The sequence below is a fragment of the Pieris brassicae genome, chromosome 4, assembly GCF_905147105.1.
Source record: "Pieris brassicae chromosome 4, ilPieBrab1.1, whole genome shotgun sequence".
In the NCBI taxonomy this organism is placed as follows: domain Eukaryota; kingdom Metazoa; phylum Arthropoda; class Insecta; order Lepidoptera; family Pieridae; genus Pieris; species Pieris brassicae.
In genome coordinates, this window is record NC_059668.1 from 18,885,545 (window position 1) to 18,908,647 (window position 23,103).

The following is a 23,103-nucleotide window of genomic DNA, read 5'->3' on the forward strand; positions in this document are numbered from 1 at the left end:
AATAATCTGATTTTTTTAGGTTTATTATGCAATTTACATATTGAAATAATTGCATTTTAAATGCTTCATACTGTCAACATGTTAGGGGTGAATTGATAGATTCAGGCATTCCTTGGGGATACTTAATACAACGCCCCAGTACTTAAACTATTTTCAATTACGCATTAACAAACATTAAATTTCACGTGCAAGCTTTTAATTAATTTCTATTTGTGAATTTCGCTTGTGGAACAAAAAAAAGCCTAAACTTTGATTGATTCTAATTTAGATATTTTTTTTTAACTGTACAAAGATTTATTAAGTTTTAAATATACATTATTTTATATATGAAAATGTGGTGGATTTTTTTTACTAAAATAATTTGCAAAGCTTGAATGAATCTTAAATTTTTATAACAACATTTGATAAGCCAAGAATGAATAATTCCGGAAATAAGTTGGCACCCCAGCCGTCACGCGACGGGAATCGAACCAGCGAGGGTGGAATCACGGTTCACACGACACCGCATTGTTTTCTCTCACGCTTATATCATTCAAATGTGACGGTGGTGAGAAAAGGAAATGACCGAGCTTTTCTTTTACTTTTCTTCGACCTTCGGACTCAACATCGAATACTAGTTTAAAATAATAGCCCTTATTAGAGATACAAAATAGGCATTGTAATTTAATTTACAAAAGTATTTCTAAATCTTTTCCACTATTAATATTAACTATACTAATCTACTAATTTTTACGTTGCTTCCTCTAAGAGACTCTGGTCAAATGTGGCCGTCGTAGGAGTTTCGTCTTCCCAGTGATCCTATTATTAAACTTAAAGGAATTAAAAAAATACTTAGAAGAGAGAAACCGACAAATTTAAAAAGTCTAATAATTTATAGATAACTATCAATTTTATATATTTAATTCAATGATATGTTACTATTAAAACCCGATTTTTGAATCGGTATTATTTATATAATTCGCAGTACATAAATATCGAATCAAACCTAATATTATTTAATAGCTAATTTTGTTGCATTAACTTTGGTACAAATTAGTCAATCTATGATAATACTTTGGTAATTGCAAATACAATTTCTGGACGGCTTTTTCAATAGTAAAAGCTAATTCTATGTATTCTTCGAAATCGGGAGTCCAGCGACATAACCGCGTGTATACCTATAAAAATGTTTGATCTCGAAACCTATTATTTGGTCAGTTAAACACTTTAGCTCTATAGAATGTGTCATTCACAATATTCAACAACGGTCAGGCAACACAAGACTGATCTTCTACTACAAATATTGAAAATTGTCGTATAATTTACAGTTTTAATACGTGTTTTTTATCGAAAAATACTTCAAATAAATATTTTACTATACTATATTTACTTGTATACGGTAATGTTTATTAAAAATAGTAATAAAAACAAAAATAATACAATTACACAAAATCCAAAACATTTTATTCTATGAATTATCTGCTAACCGTTATAGGTTTTCGGCTTTCTAAACCTAGAAGTCCTGCCTTTATCAATGAATCAAACACAAACTGCCGAATAGTATACAGCCAATAAATATTGTAAATAAAACCATATGTTATAACATTAACAGCCTTATCTGGTACCTATAGGCTTTAAATATATAGACAATAACGAAGAAGTGGAGTGTCTTGACTTTGTTTATATTAGTACTAAGGCAATACTACGAAAAGTATTAGAGTTCGTTGCGTTTTGAGCTAATCATTCATCAATAAAATAAGCCTTTCTAATACAGCATTGTTTCGGAACTTTAAAGAATGATAAGAAAATTCTACTTCTAAAGCTATTTAGATATACAAAATAACAAATATATTCAGATCACTTGAAGTGAGAAACGTAATAAAGACAGTGTTTAACAAATACTAAGTGTTTTCCTAGTGGCTTCAGCGTGCGACTCTCATGCCTAAGGTCGTAGGTTCCACCCCCGCCTGTGCGCAAATGGACTTTCTATGTGCATTTAACATTCGCTAGAACGGTGAAGGAAAACATCGTGAAGAAATTGGCTAGCCTTAGACTCAAATAGTGGACGGTGTGTGTAAGGCCCAGATGGCCTATCACCTAAATGCTTATTAGATTGACTAATGATCATGAAACAGATACAGAAACCTGAGGCCCAGACCTACAAAGGTTTTATCGTTATTGCTTTGTTTATTTCTAAACTAAAGAGGTAATACTACAAATAGGATAAGTAACTTTTCGTTGTGTTTATACATATTTATTTGTGTATAAAATTCGTCTTTCTGAGGAAATTGTTTAGGAACTTAACACACAATTATATGAAAATTCTACTACTAAAGGTATATAGGTATGAACGGTATAAACACAAGTGATATTCAGAGATACCGCTTCAAGTGAGAAACGCTGAAAAGACAATAACAAAATTGTTAAATAGGAAATTTAAATAAACCATATTTGTAATGCATATTGCGAACCACAAATAATAAAACCCATCTTTACAATACATCTGTTCGGTACATCCGCTTATTTTTTTCACTAATTTCTCAAACACCCGCCAAACAATGTTCTCACGTAATTCGTTCGACAAACACACTGTTTGTTCTAGATATTGACACCGCCGCCCCCTGGCGGTCCCTTTGTTTTTATGTTTCTTGTCAACATCTCATTTGTCCCTAAAAGTGGGTGGCATGTTTGAATTCTATAATCCAATACTTGTATGCCCGTTTATTTACCATGCCTCCAGCTGATGTCATGTGGAACATGGTGTTATGGTTGCAGCTCCTTACAAACGTTATGTAAAACTAGATTTTATTGCCGGTTCTCCTCTTCCGTTCCATGCCCTTGATTTGAGAACTGGCAGTAAATTTAAAATTAGAAGCATTTAATGCATATTTCTTTTTTTTTGACGTTCAAAGGTGTACATTGTGTTACCTATATGAATAAATGATTTTTGACTTTGACTTTAGTATGTTAATGTCATTAATTATGTGTTTACTGCTTATCGGCTGAATGAAATGCTTTTTGCAAATAGTTATATGTTATTTTCTGATCTGGGATACGCCGTATCCATTAAATTATACGGCTTTATTATGTCTGGAAATAAGTACATTATGTATAGTAAATAACTTGTAATGTGACATAAATAGTGTATTTACTAATCACATACATAGTTTTAAGAAATATATTAACTTATATTATTTTTTTAGCATTTGTTTAACATGAATTCGTAGTTTTTAATACAGATTCTAACTCCAAACCTGTGAAATTTGTTATTAGTTAATTGTCATAAACATTTTTAAAATAACTAGGATTTCTGAGCTTTCTCAGAATGCACCCTAAACTACATAGCCTTGTACTTGTACTGAGGTAAAGCAAAAAATGTATGACCTTCCTGGAAGCACCTAACGGTATACTTCAGGTAGGATTTTACTGACCATTCCATTTTACTGCTTGGGTATTGGAAATTTTTATTATTATACTGACTTTAGGTTTAACATTTATATTTGTAGAAACCACCGTATATTATGCCGGGAAATTTTAAATGTTTAGTTTATCTGTATAGCCTGAGACTTCTGGCTTGTCTGGAAGAAACTGCTTGTTATGACTCCATATACATCATTCCTTTTGATTATTTTTATGATATTTTTTATACAAAACAGGGAGCAAATGGGCAACCTGTTGTTACGTTACGCCGCCACCCATGGACACTCTTAATGCTAGAGGGCTCGCTAGTGAGTTGCCAGCCTTTTTTTCTTGAGGGATATGTAAATATCCAAAACCAACGATGTATTTATATATATTATTTTGGATACGTTAATATTATTTAACGCAGATATATGCTATATGTATAATATTTTATGGAAAATAATATGTGATGCAGACTGTACAGCATTACATTATGATCTGTTCTTTTGTACATATGGTAAAGATCCTGTAAAATTCCAGCAAACGTTTGTTTGAAATTTTAGACAAATAACAATTGGCTGTATAACGTCTTAATGCAAAGGACAGTTTCACGGAACATACATGAAGTACTTGTTTAGTGGAATTCAAGGAATCCCTAAAAAAATGTCATGGTCGTGGGAAGCCATTTTTAAAGGCCTTAACGTGTTTTTTTAAATAACCTTATTCCTTTTGAAATATACAACTTGAACTTTTTTAGTAAAATATTTTAGATACAGCATTTTAAGAGTGGAAAGTTCTAAAATAATTAATTAATATTTATTAAGAAACGCCTTCCACAAATTCATTGATTTGCAAGATATGAGAGAAGCTAATAAGGGTTTTTCAGGCCCACTCCAGATATTTTTCTACTTAGAAAACCGGGTTATATCCTTAATAGATATACAACTAATTTCCTGTCTAATATTTCGTGATTTCAAAATTCTAACATAGTGTGTTAATAAGAACAGATTTGTAATTTTTATCTATTTTTGCTTCTATTAATTGACTGCAATAACATTCCAGTCTTAACAGAAACTACATCTAACATTAAAATACTTGCATTTAAAAATTAATTCTAAATATCACCTACCCCGCGGTAGTCCAACCAAAAAGGTTGTTTTTTCCGAAAGTTTTATGACAGGGCAAGGGTACATTATAAAACAATTAAACGGCCATAAACACGCCGAGGTTTGCTTAACTGTAATAGGTTTTGTTTTTGGTCAAAATTACCATGTCCATGTCAGGTTTACGATTATTTAATGATGTTTGATTTCATTTCCGTTTATTATTTTGATTTCTTCTAATTTGTATACATTATTACTATCTATGGAATTTAACGAAGCCCAGAAGCAGGAATCCTCAATTGAGTAGACACATAGGGAAGGTGATTTCTGGACATTACATTTACACATACATTACATATAAGGCTAGATTGCGAATTCTTTCACATGTGTTAATTACGAATAGAATACATTAAAATAAAGCAAGACTTTTGGGATGAGTCTCGCGCGACCAGAACACAATACCTCTTAACCACATTCCAAATTATTATAATATACTAAATATATTTGAGATTTGTGCATAATATTAATTTTTGAGTACAATCTTATCGGTAAAAATATTTTAAAATGCCTAATAGATTCACCAAAAAGTTGGATTATTTATTCCGGGAAAAGTTAGTCACACAGATAAGAGAGCTTATAGATAACGAAAACTTATCAGTGGCTTTCATGATTTTAAACGTGTTTGTGACTTCATTGTTAATTTATTTGCAAATATTGCGTGCTTTAAACATAAATACGAGAACTTTGGCCACATTGTAGTATGTGGTAGAAACAAAAAAATATTCGGAGTTGGTATTTTATTTACAAAAACTAGGCGACACTCTGATACATTGGTACTTTAAAAAATACCAAGAATTTGGCAAACATAACAATTACCGACAAAAACATCGATAAATAGAAGTAATTTATTTATTATTTATTTAAAGTTTTTCTAAATCGTTATTACGCCCTGTAGTGTCCCAGAATTTGATGAAAATGTTACATAGCATTTGAGATACCTACTTAGTTTGTTAATAGAGGTTATAAAAAAACATAGTGCAGAGAACCTTATCTATGTCTTCACTAAGACATCAGATTCTTCGATCATTTCTATCTGTACTGTGGGTACCTACGTGTTAGATTTTTTGGGTCTGAAGCCGGTTTCCTTACTTTATTTTTCTTCACTTAAAGTTGTATATCCCAAGTGGAGCAGAAAGCATCCAGCAACGATCAAATATACACGTGACATGAATAGAAAATCCCATTCATTTTAAGCCATATTTTGACCATGCAAAAACCACTAGACCAACAGTGGTGCCTCATTAAAACATCTCTATGTTTATGTAATAGTATTACCATTATTGAATAGATTTACGCCTAATTCGTTTTGCTCACATAATTTTGCCGTAACAAGTCAATCAAATAAGTAGGTGGAAAAAAAACAATGCGCCAGGGGCAGTCATAAATCGAGGGCGATTGAGTCATTATAAGGGCGGACTTGAATAATTAAAAACAAATGAAACCGACTCGGATTATCTTATCTTGTTCAATCTTGATTTATATATTTCATCGTTGTTTGGATACTTATTTTAATATAAAGTTATAAGTGTTATACGTTTAAAATTACACTGAATTTAACTAACTCCGACAATTTAGGAGATTTTAGGAGGAAAAAATAAAGGTTATATTTGTCAAAATTTTATTGCTATGAATATGTAAAATTTCCAGTAGTTGACTGGAAGACATCGCTCCACTCGTAGACCTTCTTACTGTTGAATTAATTCAGTTTCACTATATTTCTTTCAATGAAATATAAAAAAATATAATTTATGAATAGGACAAGCTTCACGCTGTATGAAAAAATACATGGCCAATACAATAATATGACTTATAAACATTGGTACATTTAATACGATCCTTTACTTTACTGCATTATGGGATAATATAAAAGCCAAGCCAACCAAATCTTTATAATCTGTGTCAGTTGTATCCGCGCCTTGTGTTTATTTCGGGAAAACAAAAGAAGCTCAATTATAAAGAGACATGTTCTATTATCATCTGTGGGTTACGTCACTGTCAATACTGTATGACACACAAGTGTTTGTACAATTTATATGTGAAGTGCTCTCTGGGTTTAGACGCGCCGGCGCCTTGCTCGGGTCATCGTGATCAATATTTCTAAATGGATAATTTTATCTTAAAGTATTTTTGTTTTCTCCTACATATATAGAGATAATCTTCTTCGTATTTAAAAACAAATCTAAACTCTTTTGTCTATGGAAATTCATCTATGAGTAATCTGTACCAATTTCCATCTATGACACTTAAACATTTACGAGGTAATTAAATAATTCAAAGTAAGTGATGCTACAAACTTTTTAGGTCTGAGCCTCAGATTTTTGTATCTGTTTAAAGGTCATTTGTGAATCTAATAGGCTAGCAGGTGATCGAACCGCCAGCCACTAGGCAAACACTGCTCTTTACCAGGTAATTATGCAGAATAATTTATATCATTATAAAATATATTTATTAACGTAAAATCATTCTTTTGATTTACAGAAAATGACTTTGAAATTTAATTAAAGTAACTTGTTATTTCTAGTAACATCTTGTCAGTATTAAATTAATTTACTGAACGGTTTAAGTAACGGTAAGCTGAAGATTCATCTCCTAGTTACATCCACGTCAATTGCATTTAGTTCCAATCCATAGGACTTACATACTTAAATTCTACGGCATAAAGATGTTATTCCCATATCTCTAAATTTGACCGTAAACAGTCGATACATACATTTGGTGCATCATCAACAGAGTCCCATATTCCAAAGTCAACCCTTTCACACTCGATAATAGAGATTAAAATCCCCTGTCAATATTCGCTTCGTAGCGGGTTAGTAGGTAAGAATAGCCCGGTCAAACGTTTAGCAAACAGCGAGGCGGATTCGTTTTGGTTATTTGTAGTGGCTTCAACGAAATGGCTAGAAAAGCACTCAGACCGCCTAACAATGTTGATCGTGCATCGTTTCACTGAAAACCTGCTGAGGTTTCGTTTAGAAATCTTTATGCCCACACTCTGGGCTGGCTTGTAAAAGGTATTTCTTTAAAAGATACTAGCCACCGATACAGATAAGAAAAATATATGACAGTATATAATCTGTGAAATCTAAAGAATCATTATCTACAAATAATTCGTTAGGTGTAAGCAAATTACACGTTTATCGTATTTTATATTAAAATACGTAAAAATCTTTTAATTAAATTCGCTTGTCGTATACATTAGACATTATAGAATCTATTACGGAAGGATGCCGCGTGTTTAGTGGTCTTTTACACAGTAATGTCAAAATAGGCATACATATAACTCAATTAGTGTTAAAAAAGATAAATGGAACAGATAAAGTAAATATGGATGTCCCTGATGATACAGTATCATACTGTGTCAACAATTTAATTTAAATTAATAAAATACTAACAAAAATCAATATAAATAGCAAATTGTCTCAAACAAAGCACCTCGGAAGCATCTTTGGATCAAATACAAAAGTAATCGGCCATCAATCAGCCTTCTGAATTCCAACAAAAAACTCTTTGTCGGGCTAAAACGGCTCGTAATTGGTAAAAAAAGTGGGGCTTTAATGAGTCGAAACTACTAAATCATTTCGCTTAGTGCAAATTATAGTGTTTTAGTGGCGTTTAGGCGATTTCTGAAACAGACACTTAGTAATACAAAAAACGAGTCTAATTTCACACCTGTTTATATTTAATTGTATAATGATGCGGACAGTGGGCCACATGCACGCCCAATTTTTATTCCGTAATCAATAAGATAAGTACTAAACAGATATATATATATTGATAGACAATATCAAAATTGTTGTGCCTTAAATATTTATTTTTAATAAAGTAAGTATTTTTTACAGGGAATTATGAACCTCCTGCAGGCTCAGTGTTTGGATGGACGTCTTCCACGGACTGGCGACAAGACATTTTCTTTTGGGAACCAGCGAACTGTTGAGTAGACTCCCGGTGGGGGTCTTCTTTGGGAGATGCTCCAACTGTTAAGAGCATACTCCTAAAAGGCAACGCACCCACTAAAATGGTTGGCCATGGGCTGCAATTACTTCCCTTTTTGGGCGTCCTGTAGGCTTGTTTAACGGCCCCCATTCTATAAAAAAGGTGGTCATCAGAATGTTGTAAATACTGGTTACAGATAAATCTGATTTTATACACGTAGCATATGTCTTTTTTCTCCAGGTCCAAAAACTTTCAATTTTCGTTGAAGCACATTTTGCGACAAAAATCAATGATTATTCACACAGATTGGATCTTGGCAATAAGTCTGCTCGGCGCTTTAATTGGGGTTCCACACTATGACACATCATTTGATGAAGTTAACTATTTACGTTTTATTAGTTCTATAATCAAACGGAATGTTGGAATGATTTAGTGCCAAATAATTACACTTGATGTGGTAAGCGGGTACAATTGCCTGCGGTGCCGCGAGCATGTAAAAATTTACGCGTGTCTTGCGCAGCCTGAAAACTATTTGCGTTGCAAACATTGCGCGAAGGCTCGCAAATGCGTTGCCGGCCCTTAACGGTACGCTCTTTTCTTGAAGGACCCTAAGTCAAATTGGTTCGGTAATACTTCAGTGGGCAGCCGCTTCCGAATAGTGGTGAGCGGCAAAAACTGCCTTAAGAAACGCATTATTTCTAATTAGTTATAAAAAGGTTTAGGTTTTATAATTTCTTGTTTTGTTTATATTATGTTCGTTTAATTTTAACATTTATAAGTTAACTATTGTATTAGTATCAAATTACTGTAAGAATAGAAAATAAGGTTTTAAATGAATAGTGGACTCAAAACGTGTCACACACAAGTCTTTAGTGACGTATTTGTAAGATAAAAATTCAGTATGCTTTTATTTAATTGCGTGAAAATTACAAGGCAACGGTTATACTCTGTGGTATCAGAGGGCTGTGACGTCACGCCGTGGGTGCCAACACGTCCGGTCACGCTCCACAAACCGCGAGGCTAGCGCAGCCTTGCCACACTGTGCACCAGATCAGAACAGCTTTTTCAACCAGACTCGAATTCAGGTCAAGTTATCTTCCTGAAAGTAGCTTTTTGAGGCCTTGAACACTGAAACAATAGAAGTACCTATGTAGCTTGATGTTAATGGTACCTAAGAAGTATAATTATTTTATTATAATATAGTTATTAAAACTAATTCAATTATCGTTCAGTTTGTATTCTAAAAACTCTTTGGGAGGGAGCCCTAACATGATAGCGGTAATGTGTGTTCTGTTGCGGTGAAGTGTGCGGAGGGGAATTGGGAATTTTTATAGTCGTAATTCTTATGATTGAGTATACCTTAAACCTAATATAATATTTAGGACAATAATGTAACTAACTAATAATCATATAGACTAATTATTGGCTTAAATACATTATTATTATATCTCATGCGATGTAGTAAAATGATACAACCAACTTATACGTCTATCTCAGGACGATGTCATACTTGGATATATGAAGAAACTGAACTACTAGTACAAGAATAATCTAATCATTTTTATTTTCACAAGCACTCATTCTATTTTTACACTAGCACTCGCCACTACACCCCACACATCCCATCCCACCCTTCCCGAACATTATTCACTTCTGGTGTGAAAAAAGATTAATACATGTAAACCTGTATCTTTATTTTAGAATAGGTCTTTTTCTTTATAAAATATTCTATAAGCGATTGTTTAAGTTACAATTCAATTAAACCATTGGATGAGCGGAGTACCCTGATGTACAGGTCTCCCTAGACTTAGTTCAGGGGCTCCAATACCTGCTAAAATAATGTAACTTGATATTGAATAAAGTAATTTTAATTTTAATTTAATTAATATATACATTATGATAAGATTTTGCAGATCTGAAGATTGGTATGCGTATATACACGTCGGGACCATTCTATAAATTTCTTTATTAAAAAATATTTGTTTAACTTTTAAGGTTTGGCTCCACCAAAACTTTCTCTTTACTTGTCAACTTAAAATATAAGGGGTCAAGAAAATTTTAAGTACTCCTAAACGCCTAAATCGGTATGAAACAAAGCCTGCAATAAAGACATAAATAAAAATAAAATGTCGTAAATCGCAGATGTCTGGACTCTGGGCATGTCCAATGAAGCATTAGAGGAGCCGCAGAAACAATAAATAACAATGATTTTTAACAATAGTCATTGCTTTCTTAATGTCAGCCTAAGTAATTCCTGAAAAAAATCTACAGTCATAGTGTTATTGTATATTATCGCTATGTACAATTTAAATTAATTGATACTAAATAGACGTGAACTTTAAGTATTAATCTATTATATAAAGAAGTAAATAAATAGACTTTCCTGACTTTAATGAATATTATGGAATTTCTCATTTTTTTTAAATTTCATAGAGTTTAGATACCTAACCTAACGTAGCAACGACTGTCCTTTTTTCAGAAGCAGAAACCAAAAAGGCATTAACACTTAAACTTTTCCGGTCCAGCATCTTCCGCTGTCTGTTCGTGAATCTGCTTTCATCAAGGTTCTGTTCCACGTATGAAAACTATTTCAATTGCACCAGAATGTGAGATTTGTACTTTTGCAATGTTTTGTGATATAATAATAATAAATAAAATATCGTGTCTCCGGTGTCCAGCGTATAGACAATACCCAGCGTGATCCTCGTAAAAGGTCCCGTGACGACAGCCAGTCCAAAATATTTACGCGTGACAAATGCCTTTGTCTCTGGAGGCCTGTCGCGCTAATTAGACATGGTCTTAGAAGTCCGGACAGAGATATATAATATAGTGTATATCTTGGGTTAGTTAACGCATATTACTCACAGTTTTGGGAATTGTTTTGGGTTGCAAGCTATAAAAATGTCAAAAACAGATACTGTAATGTGTCTATTTAAGAATTACTCGTACCTTTTGATTATGACAGTTAGATGATTTGTTTATTAAATATTTTATTATTATTTATTACTGTACAGTAGAGTAAAATACTGTACGAATAAAATATTTTAATTGGGTTTTTTTTAATAATTTGTTTATTGTTCATTCTATGTCTTGTGCTTGTGTGTGTTAAGCAAATACAAAACCTTGGTAATCAACCGTCAGTTTGAAAATTTGACACATTTCTACATCTGCTTCATTGAGTTATTGTTGTTTATTCGAGCTTAGTTACGCCATTAAGAAGGCGTTAGATGGCGTAACAATAGTTTTTATAATAAAAAGCTCACAAAGCTTTAGCTAATTACCTATAAGATAATATAACTACAGATTTTTAATTAAGTTGTAATGACGCGTGCCTCACGAATTATCATACCAATGTTCAATAAAATGTTCGTCGTTTTACTTAGAATTGTTATAAAGTTACCCGCTGACCGATGGTTGTGAAAGTTCACACAATAATTTAACTTTTTAACACAACTCCGTCGGCAGTTGGCTCTCATTAACTTGTCAATGTGTTAAGAAATTTTATATTTATCTAAACATATTAACAGCGGCCTCCTAGCATTGACAATCTTTGAACATATATTAATTTTATTTAGTTTTAGAAATATTTGCCGCGCACCACCGCTATGTGGAACCAGCAATACGACTTAGGGTCCTTCAAGAAAAGAGCGTACATATTCATAAAAGGCCGGCAACGCACTCGCGAGTCCTCTGGCATTGAGAGTGTCCATGGGCGGTGGTATCACTTAACATCAGGCGAGCCTCCTGCCAGTTTGCCCCCTATTTTATAAAAAAAAAATTGCGTGGAATGCTCGGAATTAAATTTATAATTTAAATTGTAGGTAGTGTAATACATAGTTAGCTGATTAGTAACAGTTTAACGTGTTTTAATTTAACTACTTAACACATATTTATTCAATTTCCCTAGCCTAGGAACTAGCTCAAAAACTCCGCTTAATTTTATCCATTTGTTTGAATCCCCGTTGTGCACCTATGAATGTTATAATTGTCAGGTAAAAATTAACACGTGTTAGGGACATAAAGCTTGTTCACTTGTCCATAAAGGATACGGATGCAGTATACGACCAAGGCCCAATTACTGTAGCGCCACTGGATTATTATTATTGCCAAGTAAATAATGGTGGAAGACTTTACAACGGCAGGATTCAAGGCGCTGGCTTGTAAGTTACTCCACGAAATGCGACATGATATGTAACATTATAACCATCTGTTATTTATTGAAGTACACCACCATAAAGTATAAGTTGCATTCTGTTTATTCTAAAATACATGACTATAGTATATAAAATATATTTTACAAAAAATAATAAAAATATTACCTTTCCAACGTTTTTGTAGTTTTATGAAGTATTTTTTGCTTAACAATGCGTGTTACATAGCAGATAATCGCTTAACAACGCTTTAAAAATTGATCAGCCCTCTACCGAATACATCAGGCTCTGGGTAAACAGTGCTTATTCGCGAAGAATTCGAATGATAGGTGCCACATCTAAGTGCTCTTTCATTGCTATTAAAGGAATACATAGTTCCCAGATAGAAGCATGTTTCGTAAGCGACAATTTTCCATTCCTTAAAATCTTAAAAAACGACCTCCATCACGAATGTCATTTGCACGGCGTGCCGTTGAAAAAGCAATTATTTCAATAGCTGGCTCGCGCCGGCACCCACCAGCAAAAAGTGGACACGCGCGCCGTGACTGACTCACTAAGAAAGTCGGCAGACGTTTCTACTGAGGACAGATTGGTGCTCATAACTCGTTTATTAACCAACTTCAGAATGGAGGATATACTTCGGAACTTATTCCTACATAACGCCTGGAATCGATCGTCAATTGGTAGTTTTTTTTACTAAGTTTCAAGTTATAAGAAAATAATATAGAAAAATTACGTAAACGTTTGGACAGTCCAAACTTCTAAGTACGTACAGGAATGCTTAATAAAACAAGAGGTTTATTTGTTAATATTGTAGTACAGTTTTAAGACATATAGGTATACAAACAGTATAGCCAACCTAAAAGATAAAATATGTGTATAATATGGGCATTACTTTATAAAAAATAAACAATGCAACTAATTGAATTATTTATTGTTATCATGAAACAAAACATTGTATACTAATCACAATGCTTTTCCAAATCAGGACTTTTTAACCCGCAAACAATTTGACATCGCAAAAAATACACATTACCTTATTTTTAGATTCTTGACAGCAAAAACTAATTGGCTTTCCACTCTGCTTGGTTTTGATAAACAAAATAGATCGATCGCTCATCAATTATTTTTATAAACTGGGTGTACTGTTAAGGACGATAAAATAACGATGGAACGAACGGTTATACGTAATAGGCTATATCTTAATGGTGAAAATACAAAATGTCTAGGTTACGTGAACAAAACCTTATTCGGTAATGTATGCCTTCAAACAAGAATAAAAAAATATATATATTTAAATAACACCCAAAAATTGCGCCAACCTAAAAGGTATCTTTTGGGCTGGGATGTGATTGCTTCGCTGCATAAATTTAAGATAGATGTAATATTATGTTAGTGTTTTCTGTACGTTTAGTTTATTTATAATGCTAAAAATTATAAATAAAACAAAAACAAATGTCATCCAGCGTCCTTAATGTGACGCAGAAACAACTACGCATCGTGAAGATGAACAATTACTGGTAAATACACACAACATAATCCAAATCAAAAACTTGTTAAGTTTCGACTAAGAGTGCTACGGTTGGTATCTATGAATGTATATTAAATAATAAATTTTGCGAGGGTTACAATTAAAAATGAAATACTTACTTCAGATAGGTGGTGGGAACTTGGAGAAAAGTATAGGTAACGGGCAAATGATCTCACGGCCATTCACCAACCAGATGGAACCAATCCAGACTCTTAATTTTCTCAAAACTGCAATAAAACAGACGCTGGACGAAGAGAATTTCGACTAGTGGCTATGGCAGCCGCGGCTTAGTGAATTAAACCCAAGGCGGATAATCTAGAGCAGTATTTCCCAACGTGGGGCCCACGCCCCACAGGGGGCAATTTGATTGTTAGGGGGGCTTGAAAGTTCATTAAAATTGTATGAAATTTGAATTTCGGTTTTTCATTATATGTTTTAAAATGTACTTATTGTGTTTCGTTAACAATTTTCTAGTAAGTAGTCTTCTTAAAACCTACCATTTAAATTTCTTAAGTGAACAATTCAATTTTTTATATTAAAAATTATATGGTCACTGGGAAACACTGATCTAGGGGATTCCTGGAAACTTCGGAGTTCGTTTCCGGGCCGAACAATTCGTATGACACACAGAAGGCTGTTTTTAAAAACATAAATGATCATGAATCAGATGCAAATTTGGACGTTATAAGACTTTAAAATCTTATTTCGATATTATTCTTATAAAAAAAAGGAAATTGATTTCTTAAAGTAAAACCTAATAATTATATGTTTTGTGTTTATTGTATTTTGATAGCTTTGAGAAATTTAAATTTAGTAAGAGGTCAAAAATAACACATACATAATTTACGTTTCTGACGCAATTACTGGCACGAAAATTTCAGTAAAAAATATTAGTTTAGATTTATAATATAGAAACATCTATATTTGAAGAGGCGATGTCAACAATTATAATTAATGGTTTTACTAATTTGACTATTTTGTCTTTTTTAATAGAACAGGGTTCAAACGTGCAGGAAACTCATCTGATTTTAAGTGATACTGTCGCCCGTGGATACTCAATGCCAGAGGACTTGCCGTGTGCATTGCCAGTCTTTCAGAAGCCCTGAGTTTACACGTCTTAGATTTGTGGTAGGAAATGTCCGTACGTATTCTATTGGAACCAAAAATGCACTTATATTTCTCCTGCATCTTCTATGACCAACTTATTTCTCGATATCAACCATTATTATATGGTTTAATTGAGTAAAACAATCGCAATAAAACATGCAGATTGACCACAAGCACCCTTGGCACAGATTGTAAGCAATAAATTGTGGTGAGACTTAATGATAAAAAACTAATCACATCGTTACTTCATACAGACTAACTCAGAGTGTTTTATTTAATTGTAATGCTAAGGAAAGTAAAGACGTTATACATTCCGATACTGAACAATTTTAATATGTGCCAAATACCTCTTCACGAACATCTTTAACATTGCATATTATACAAATATTAAAAAATATTACTAACTATTTGAGTTACTTACGAATCGAACTTGCGGTTTTGTTTACTTACGCCATTTACGGTATATATAACTCTTAAAATATCTTTATAATAATATATATAATAATAAGAATATCTTTATAATCTTAAAATATCTTAAAATATTTTAATATTATTTATCATAAATCGGGGTGTAAGCGGTCATGAGGCTTACCTTATGTTATGCACATGGACTCAATGCAAGAAGGCTCGCGCGTGCTCTTTTAAAAACTACTTATTTCAAAGGAATTTATTTAATATTAATGTATGATTTTATCATTGTTAAATTTCACGTTTTCGATATATCTAATACACAATTCATTGTTAGGCATTAGACCATTAGTCATAGAAGGCTGTTCACTGAAACCGAATTATGGATTTTTTTATGTATAAGGTTTTCGAAGCTTTTCACTTTTGTATGTTACTTAATTTCCCACATTTACACTATTAAAAAGATAGTGTTAGGGTTATATGTCGCTTGCTTGTCACCCACGGAAGAGAAAACCACAAACGTCGAACTCGTATAAAATATGATAAATGTTACAACGGTGTTCGTACATGGATCAATAAAACTGGAACTGCCTAGTTTTTAGTCTGCCTAATTTACTGCAACGTGGTAAAAGATTGTGTCCTAAACATACTCGTTAATGAAATAGATATTGTATCTGATTGAATGTCGATATTATGGATGTCTTTTTAAACTAAAAAAATAATAATAAATCAGGAGTGAATATCTTTTTTTAGGTCAATTGTCTATCTAATAGGCAAGTAGGTGATCAGCCGTCTGGCACACGACTTTTTTGGTGTAAGGTAAGCCGGTTTTCCCACAGTTCAACGTTCAAGCGAAGAATAAATGCGCACATAGAAAGAAAGTCCATTGGTGCACAGCCGGGGATCAAACCTTCGACCTCAAGGATGAGAGTCGCACGCTGAAACCACTCGGCCAACATTGCTCTAGCAACATTTATAAATAAAAAATATAAACTATCTTAAAATAACTACAATATTAGAGATGCCAATGAATACGCCTTATAAAAAAAATTCTTTTTTAAATACACTTATGTTATATATTGATCACCGACCACCTATAAGTATCTAACACGCCGATAATGGAAGCGGAAGGGCCATACGCTTCAGAGGCATCCAAGTCATATTTCCAAGCTACCTCTTGACTGGAAACTCCGAGACAACACAGACCTGGTAACGAAACTTCATTGCAGAGGCGTAAGATGCTGGAATGACACGACCAGTTCAAAGTGCTGTTTATTTGTTCAACGCTGGCGTTGTACGCTGGATGCTTTCTACTTCACCTGGGCGACCTTTAGCAAATTTAAATAACATCCAATGCCTACATACGAAAAACCTTATTTTGAAAGTGCTAAAGAGAACGTTTTTCTGCTGCACTTATATTCTATACATAAATAATTATACATATATAAACAACACAGTAAACATTTGCAGACAAATATTTAATTTAAAATTAATAATTGAAAATAAAATTTTCATTACAAGTATGAATTACTTAGGTCTTAGAGACTTTGGAAACACTCTCCACAGCTTTTCAATAACAAACTTAAGACAATAAATTTGTTCAATTTTGATTACTCTTTCCGATGTTCTTATAATTTGATGAGACATATCCAGTTAATATTTATCTTTACTATGCCAATCAGCAATATGGCTGGTCGGCTCAGGTTTGACAGCGAGGTTATAGTTTGCTGATTCCTTAATGGGCGTGACGTTTTGGTGTCAAATTCCACACTTGTACTCGCTACTTAGAGACTACCTCACCTATTGCCAAACCTTACTCAATACGAATTGACCAACTGAAGCACTTTTGAAAAATGATTTCACGTAAATTGTGTTTACTTATGTACAAAATGGTCGGTATTGCTACGTACGTATGTTAAAAAGCACGTCGCAAACTTCAGTTTTTGCTGGTAATCTACATATATAAACCTTCGAAACTCCTTAAACGGATGGATAGTTTTTGATTTTGGTTTGGATTCGAGAAGAGGATTTACAATTAGATGATTATTTCGTGTTTAAGACGTGTACTCGTACAGGACGTCTGTCGTGTTCGCTAGTTTTAATACTTTAGAACAAAGTAATCAAGCAAAGTTTTTAGTTTTTATTCTACCAAAAATGTTGAATTTGATAGTTGGTTCTTGGTTTACTGAACACAATAAACTTCATCGCTTAAAATTGAGGATTTTGTGCGTACTAATAAATTTAATGTTACAAGAATTTAGGGTTTTATAAATTTATTTTAAAATCAGGAGGAAGGCCAAATACAAGACATATAAAAATAAATACAACTTATAATAAAAGGTCTTTATATAAGTTCACAGATTTGTTTAAGGAAGTTATACTCTTACTAACAAAGTTAAAATAAACAAAAATATACTGTTATAAAAAAGTAGAATCGTAACTCAATAAAATTATTTTTTTATAACTTAATAAATGTTGCCTTTATAGCCTTAATTGTGTAAACAATATATAATTTAAATGACCTGTGTCCCGATATAAAATCTATATTAAAGTACAAAGCTAAAATAAACAGAAATATACTGTTATAAAAAAGTAGAATCGTAACTCAATAAAATTATTTTTTTATAATTTAATAAATGTTGCCTTTATAGCCTTAATTGTGTAAACAATATAGAATTAAAATGACCTGTGTCCCGATATAAAAATCTATATTAAAGTACAAAGTTAAAATAAACAGAAATATACTGTTATAAAAAAGTAGAATCGTAACTCAATAAAATTATTTTTTTATAACTTAATAAATGTTGCCTTTATAGCCTTAATTGTGTAAACAATATAGAATTAAAATGACCTCTGTCCCGATATAAAATCTATATTAAAGTACAAAGTTAAAATAAACACAAATATACTGTTATAAAAAAGTAGAATCGTAACTCAATAAAATTATTTTTTTATAACTTAATAAATGTTGCCTTTATAGCCTTAATTGTGTAAACAATATAGAATTAAAATGACCTCTGTCCCGATATAAAATCTATATTAAAGTACAAAGTTAAAATAAACAGAAATATACTGTTATAAAAAAGTAGAATCGTAACTCAATAAAATTATTTTTTTATAACTTAATAAATGTTGTCTTTATAGCCTTAATTGTGTAAACAATATAGAATTAAAATGACCTGTGTCCCGATATAAAAATCTATATTAAAGTACAAAGCTAAAATAAACAGAAATATACTGTTATAAAAAAGTAGAATCGTAACTCAATAAAATTATTTTTTTATAACTTAATAAATGTTGCCTTTATAGCCTTAATTGTGTAAACAATATAGAATTAAAATGACCTCTGTCCCGATATAAAGATCTATATTAAAGTACAAAGCTAAAATAAACAGAAATATACTGTTATAAAAAAGTAGAATCGTAACTCAATAAAATTATTTTTTTATAACTTAATAAATGTTGCCTTTATAGCCTTTATTGTGTAAATAATATAGAATTAAAATGACCTGTGTCCCGATATAAAAATCTATATTAAAGTACAAAGCTAAAATAAACAGAAATATACTGTTATAAAAAAGTAGAATCGTAACTCAATAAAATTATTTTTTTATAACTTAATAAATGTTGCCTTTATAGCCTTAATTGTGTAAACAATATAGAATTAAAATGACCTCTGTCCCGATATAAAAATCTATATTAAAGTACAAAGCTAAAATAAACAGAAATATACTGTTATAAAAAAGTAGAATCGTAACTCAATAAAATTATTTTTTTATAACTTAATAAATGTTGCCTTTATAGCCTTAATTGTGTAAACAATATATAATTTAAATGACCTGTGTCCCGATATAAAATCTATATTAAAGTACAAAGCTAAAATAAACAGAAATATACTGTTATAAAAAAGTAGAATCGTAACTCAATAAAATTATTTTTTTATAACTTAATAAATGTTGCCTTTATAGCCTTAATTGTGTAAACAATATAGAATTAAAATGACCTGTGTCCCGATATAAAAATCTATATTAAAGTACAAAGATAAAATAAACAGAAATATACTGTTATAAAAAAGTAGAATCGTAACTCAATAAAATTATTTTTTTATAACTTAATAAATGTTGCCTTTATAGCCTTAATTGTGTAAACAATATAGAATTAAAATGACCTCTGTCCCGATATAAAATCTATATTAAAGTACAAAGTTAAAATAAACACAAATATACTGTTATAAAAAAGTAGAATCGTAACTCAATAAAATTATTTTTTTATAACTTAATAAATGTTGCCTTTATAGCCTTAATTGTGTAAACAATATAGAATTAAAATGACCTCTGTCCCGATATAAAATCTATATTAAAGTACAAAGTTAAAATAAACAGAAATATACTGTTATAAAAAAGTAGAATAGTAACTCAATAAAATTATTTTTTTATAACTTAATAAATGTTGCCTTTATAGCCTTAATTGTGTAAACAATATAGAATTAAAATGACCTGTGTCCCGATATAAAAATCTATATTAAAGTACAAAGCTAAAATAAACAGAAATATACTGTTATAAAAAAGTAGAATCGTAACTCAATAAAATTATTTTTTATAACTTAATAAATGTTGCCTTTATAGCCTTAATTGTGTAAACAATATAGAATTAAAATGACCTCTGTCCCGATATCAAAATCTATATTAAAGTACAAAGCTAAAATAAACAGAAATATACTGTTATAAAAAAGTAGAATCGTAACTCAATAAAATTATTTTTTTATAACTTAATAAATGTTGCCTTTATAGCCTTAATTGTGTAAACAATATAGAATTAAAATGACCTGTGTCCCGATATAAAAATCTATATTAAAGTACAAAGCTAAAATAAACAGAAATATACTGTTATAAAAAAGTAGAATCGTAACTCAATAAAATTATTTTTTTATAACTTAATAAATGTTGCCTTTATAGCCTTAATTGTGTAAACAATATAGAATTAAAATGACCTCTGTCCCGATATAAAAATCTATATTAAAGTACAAAGCTAAAATAAACAGAAATATACTGTTATAAAAAAGTAGAATCGTAACTCAATAAAATTATTTTTTTATAACTTAATAAATGTTGCCTTTATAGCCTTAATTGTGTAAACAATATATAATTTAAATGACCTGTGTCCCGATATAAAATCTATATTAAAGTACAAAGCTAAAATAAACAGAAATATACTGTTATAGAAAAGTAGAATCGTAACTCAATAAAATTATTTTTTTATAACTTAATAAATGTTGCCTTTATAGCCTTAATTGTGTAAACAATATAGAATTAAAATGACCTGTGTCCCGATATAAAAATCTATATTAAAGTACAAAGATAAAATAAACAGAAATATACTGTTATAAAAAAGTAGAATCGTAACTCAATAAAATTATTTTTTTATAACTTAATAAATGTTGCCTTTATAGCCTTAATTGTGTAAACAATATAGAATTAAAATGACCTCTGTCCCGATATAAAATCTATATTAAAGTACAAAGTTAAAATAAACACAAATATACTGTTATAAAAAAGTAGAATCGTAACTCAATAAAATTATTTTTTTATAACTTAATAAATGTTGCCTTTATAGCCTTAATTGTGTAAACAATATAGAATTAAAATGACCTCTGTCCCGATATAAAATCTATATTAAAGTACAAAGTTAAAATAAACAGAAATATACTGTTATAAAAAAGTAGAATCGTAACTCAATAAAATTATTTTTTTATAACTTAATAAATGTTGTCTTTATAGCCTTAATTGTGTAAACAATATAGAATTAAAATGACCTGTGTCCCGATATAAAAATCTATATTAAAGTACAAAGCTAAAATAAACAGAAATATACTGTTATAAAAAAGTAGAATCGTAACTCAATAAAATTATTTTTTTATAACTTAATAAATGTTGCCTTTATAGCCTTAATTGTGTAAACAATATAGAATTAAAATGACCTGTGTCCCGATATAAAAATCTATATTAAAGTACAAAGCTAAAATAAAGAGAAATATACTGTTATAAAAAAGTAGAATCGTAACTCAATAAAATTATTTTTTTATAACTTAATAAATGTTGCCTTTATAGCCTTTATTGTGTAAACAATATAGAATTAAAATGACCTGTGTCCCGATATAAAAATCTATATTAAAGTACAAAGCTAAAATAAACAGAAATATACTGTTATAAAAAAGTAGAATCGTAACTCATTAAAATTATTTTTTTATAACTTAATAAATGTTGCCTTTATAGCTTTAATTGTGTAAACAATATAGAATTAAAATGACCTCTGTCCCGATATCAAAATCTATATTAAAGTACAAAGCTAAAATAAACAGAAATATACTGTTATAAAAAAGTAGAATCGTAACTCAATAAAATTATTTTTTTATAACTTAATAAATGTTGCCTTTATAGCCTTAATTGTGTAAACAATATAGAATAAAAATGACCTCTGTCCCGATATAAAAATCTATATTAAAGTACAAAGCTAAAATAAACAGAAATATACTGTTATAAAAAAGTAGAATCGTAACTCAATAAAATTATTTTTTTATAACTTAATAAATGTTGCCTTTATAGCCTTAATTGTGTAAACAATAAAGAATTAAAATGACCTCTGTCCCGATATAAAAATCTATGTTAAAGTGGCCATGAATAAATTTAACAAAAACTTATTCAAAACAAAATTATTTGGGATCATTCACACATTAGTGCCGCTCACGTCCGATAATTATTAAAAAGATACGTTCTGATTCACTTTTTTTTTTAAATTCGGGCTCTGCATTAAGTAGTATTTATGTGACGTCCAACAGCGCAGGCGGTTTGCATTTCAAATGTGTCATTTCTTAATTGGATTGATCTATGGGCTAAAGGGATAAAAATCACAGTAAAACATGTATATTGCATAAATATTTAATAAACAAGTTTTTCAAATGCATTCTGCGCTTTTAGAAGTAAGATTCGTCTTTCACTATGTTACATGAGCATGAACCTAAAAGCTTAGCTGTTCGTGATTATAAAATCATATTATATTTTCGAGACCTTTTTTTATAGAACAAAACATGCCCGAAGACACTCACATTGACCATTGCATACTACATAACCGAGGTAGTAGAAACCACCTATATCGGAAGGATGTTTTTAGACGGATGTATTAAGAAATGAAACTATTTTTCTGCTTTTACCAAATATATGTTTGATCTAGAATTATTGATGTTTGAAATATCAAATATAGACCTGCTAAACTAATCTACTACAATTTCTGTGATATTAAAAACATTCAGCAAAACATCGCGCGTGTGCGACAGATCAAAAATTGTATTATTCAATAGATGGCGTGGGTATACGTGAAAATAGTAATAAACGGAACTTCTTATCGCTTTTTAGACATTGCCTTGTTGCCTTGA

At 30.8% G+C, this 23,103-nt stretch overlaps 1 long non-coding RNA gene across 1 annotated transcript in view; it reads left to right on the plus strand.

Annotated features, from left to right (window-relative positions):
• LOC123709114 overlaps positions 1 to 23,103 on the plus strand; it is a 263,551-nt gene that overhangs the window by 177,543 nt on the left and 62,905 nt on the right. The window lies entirely within an intron of this gene.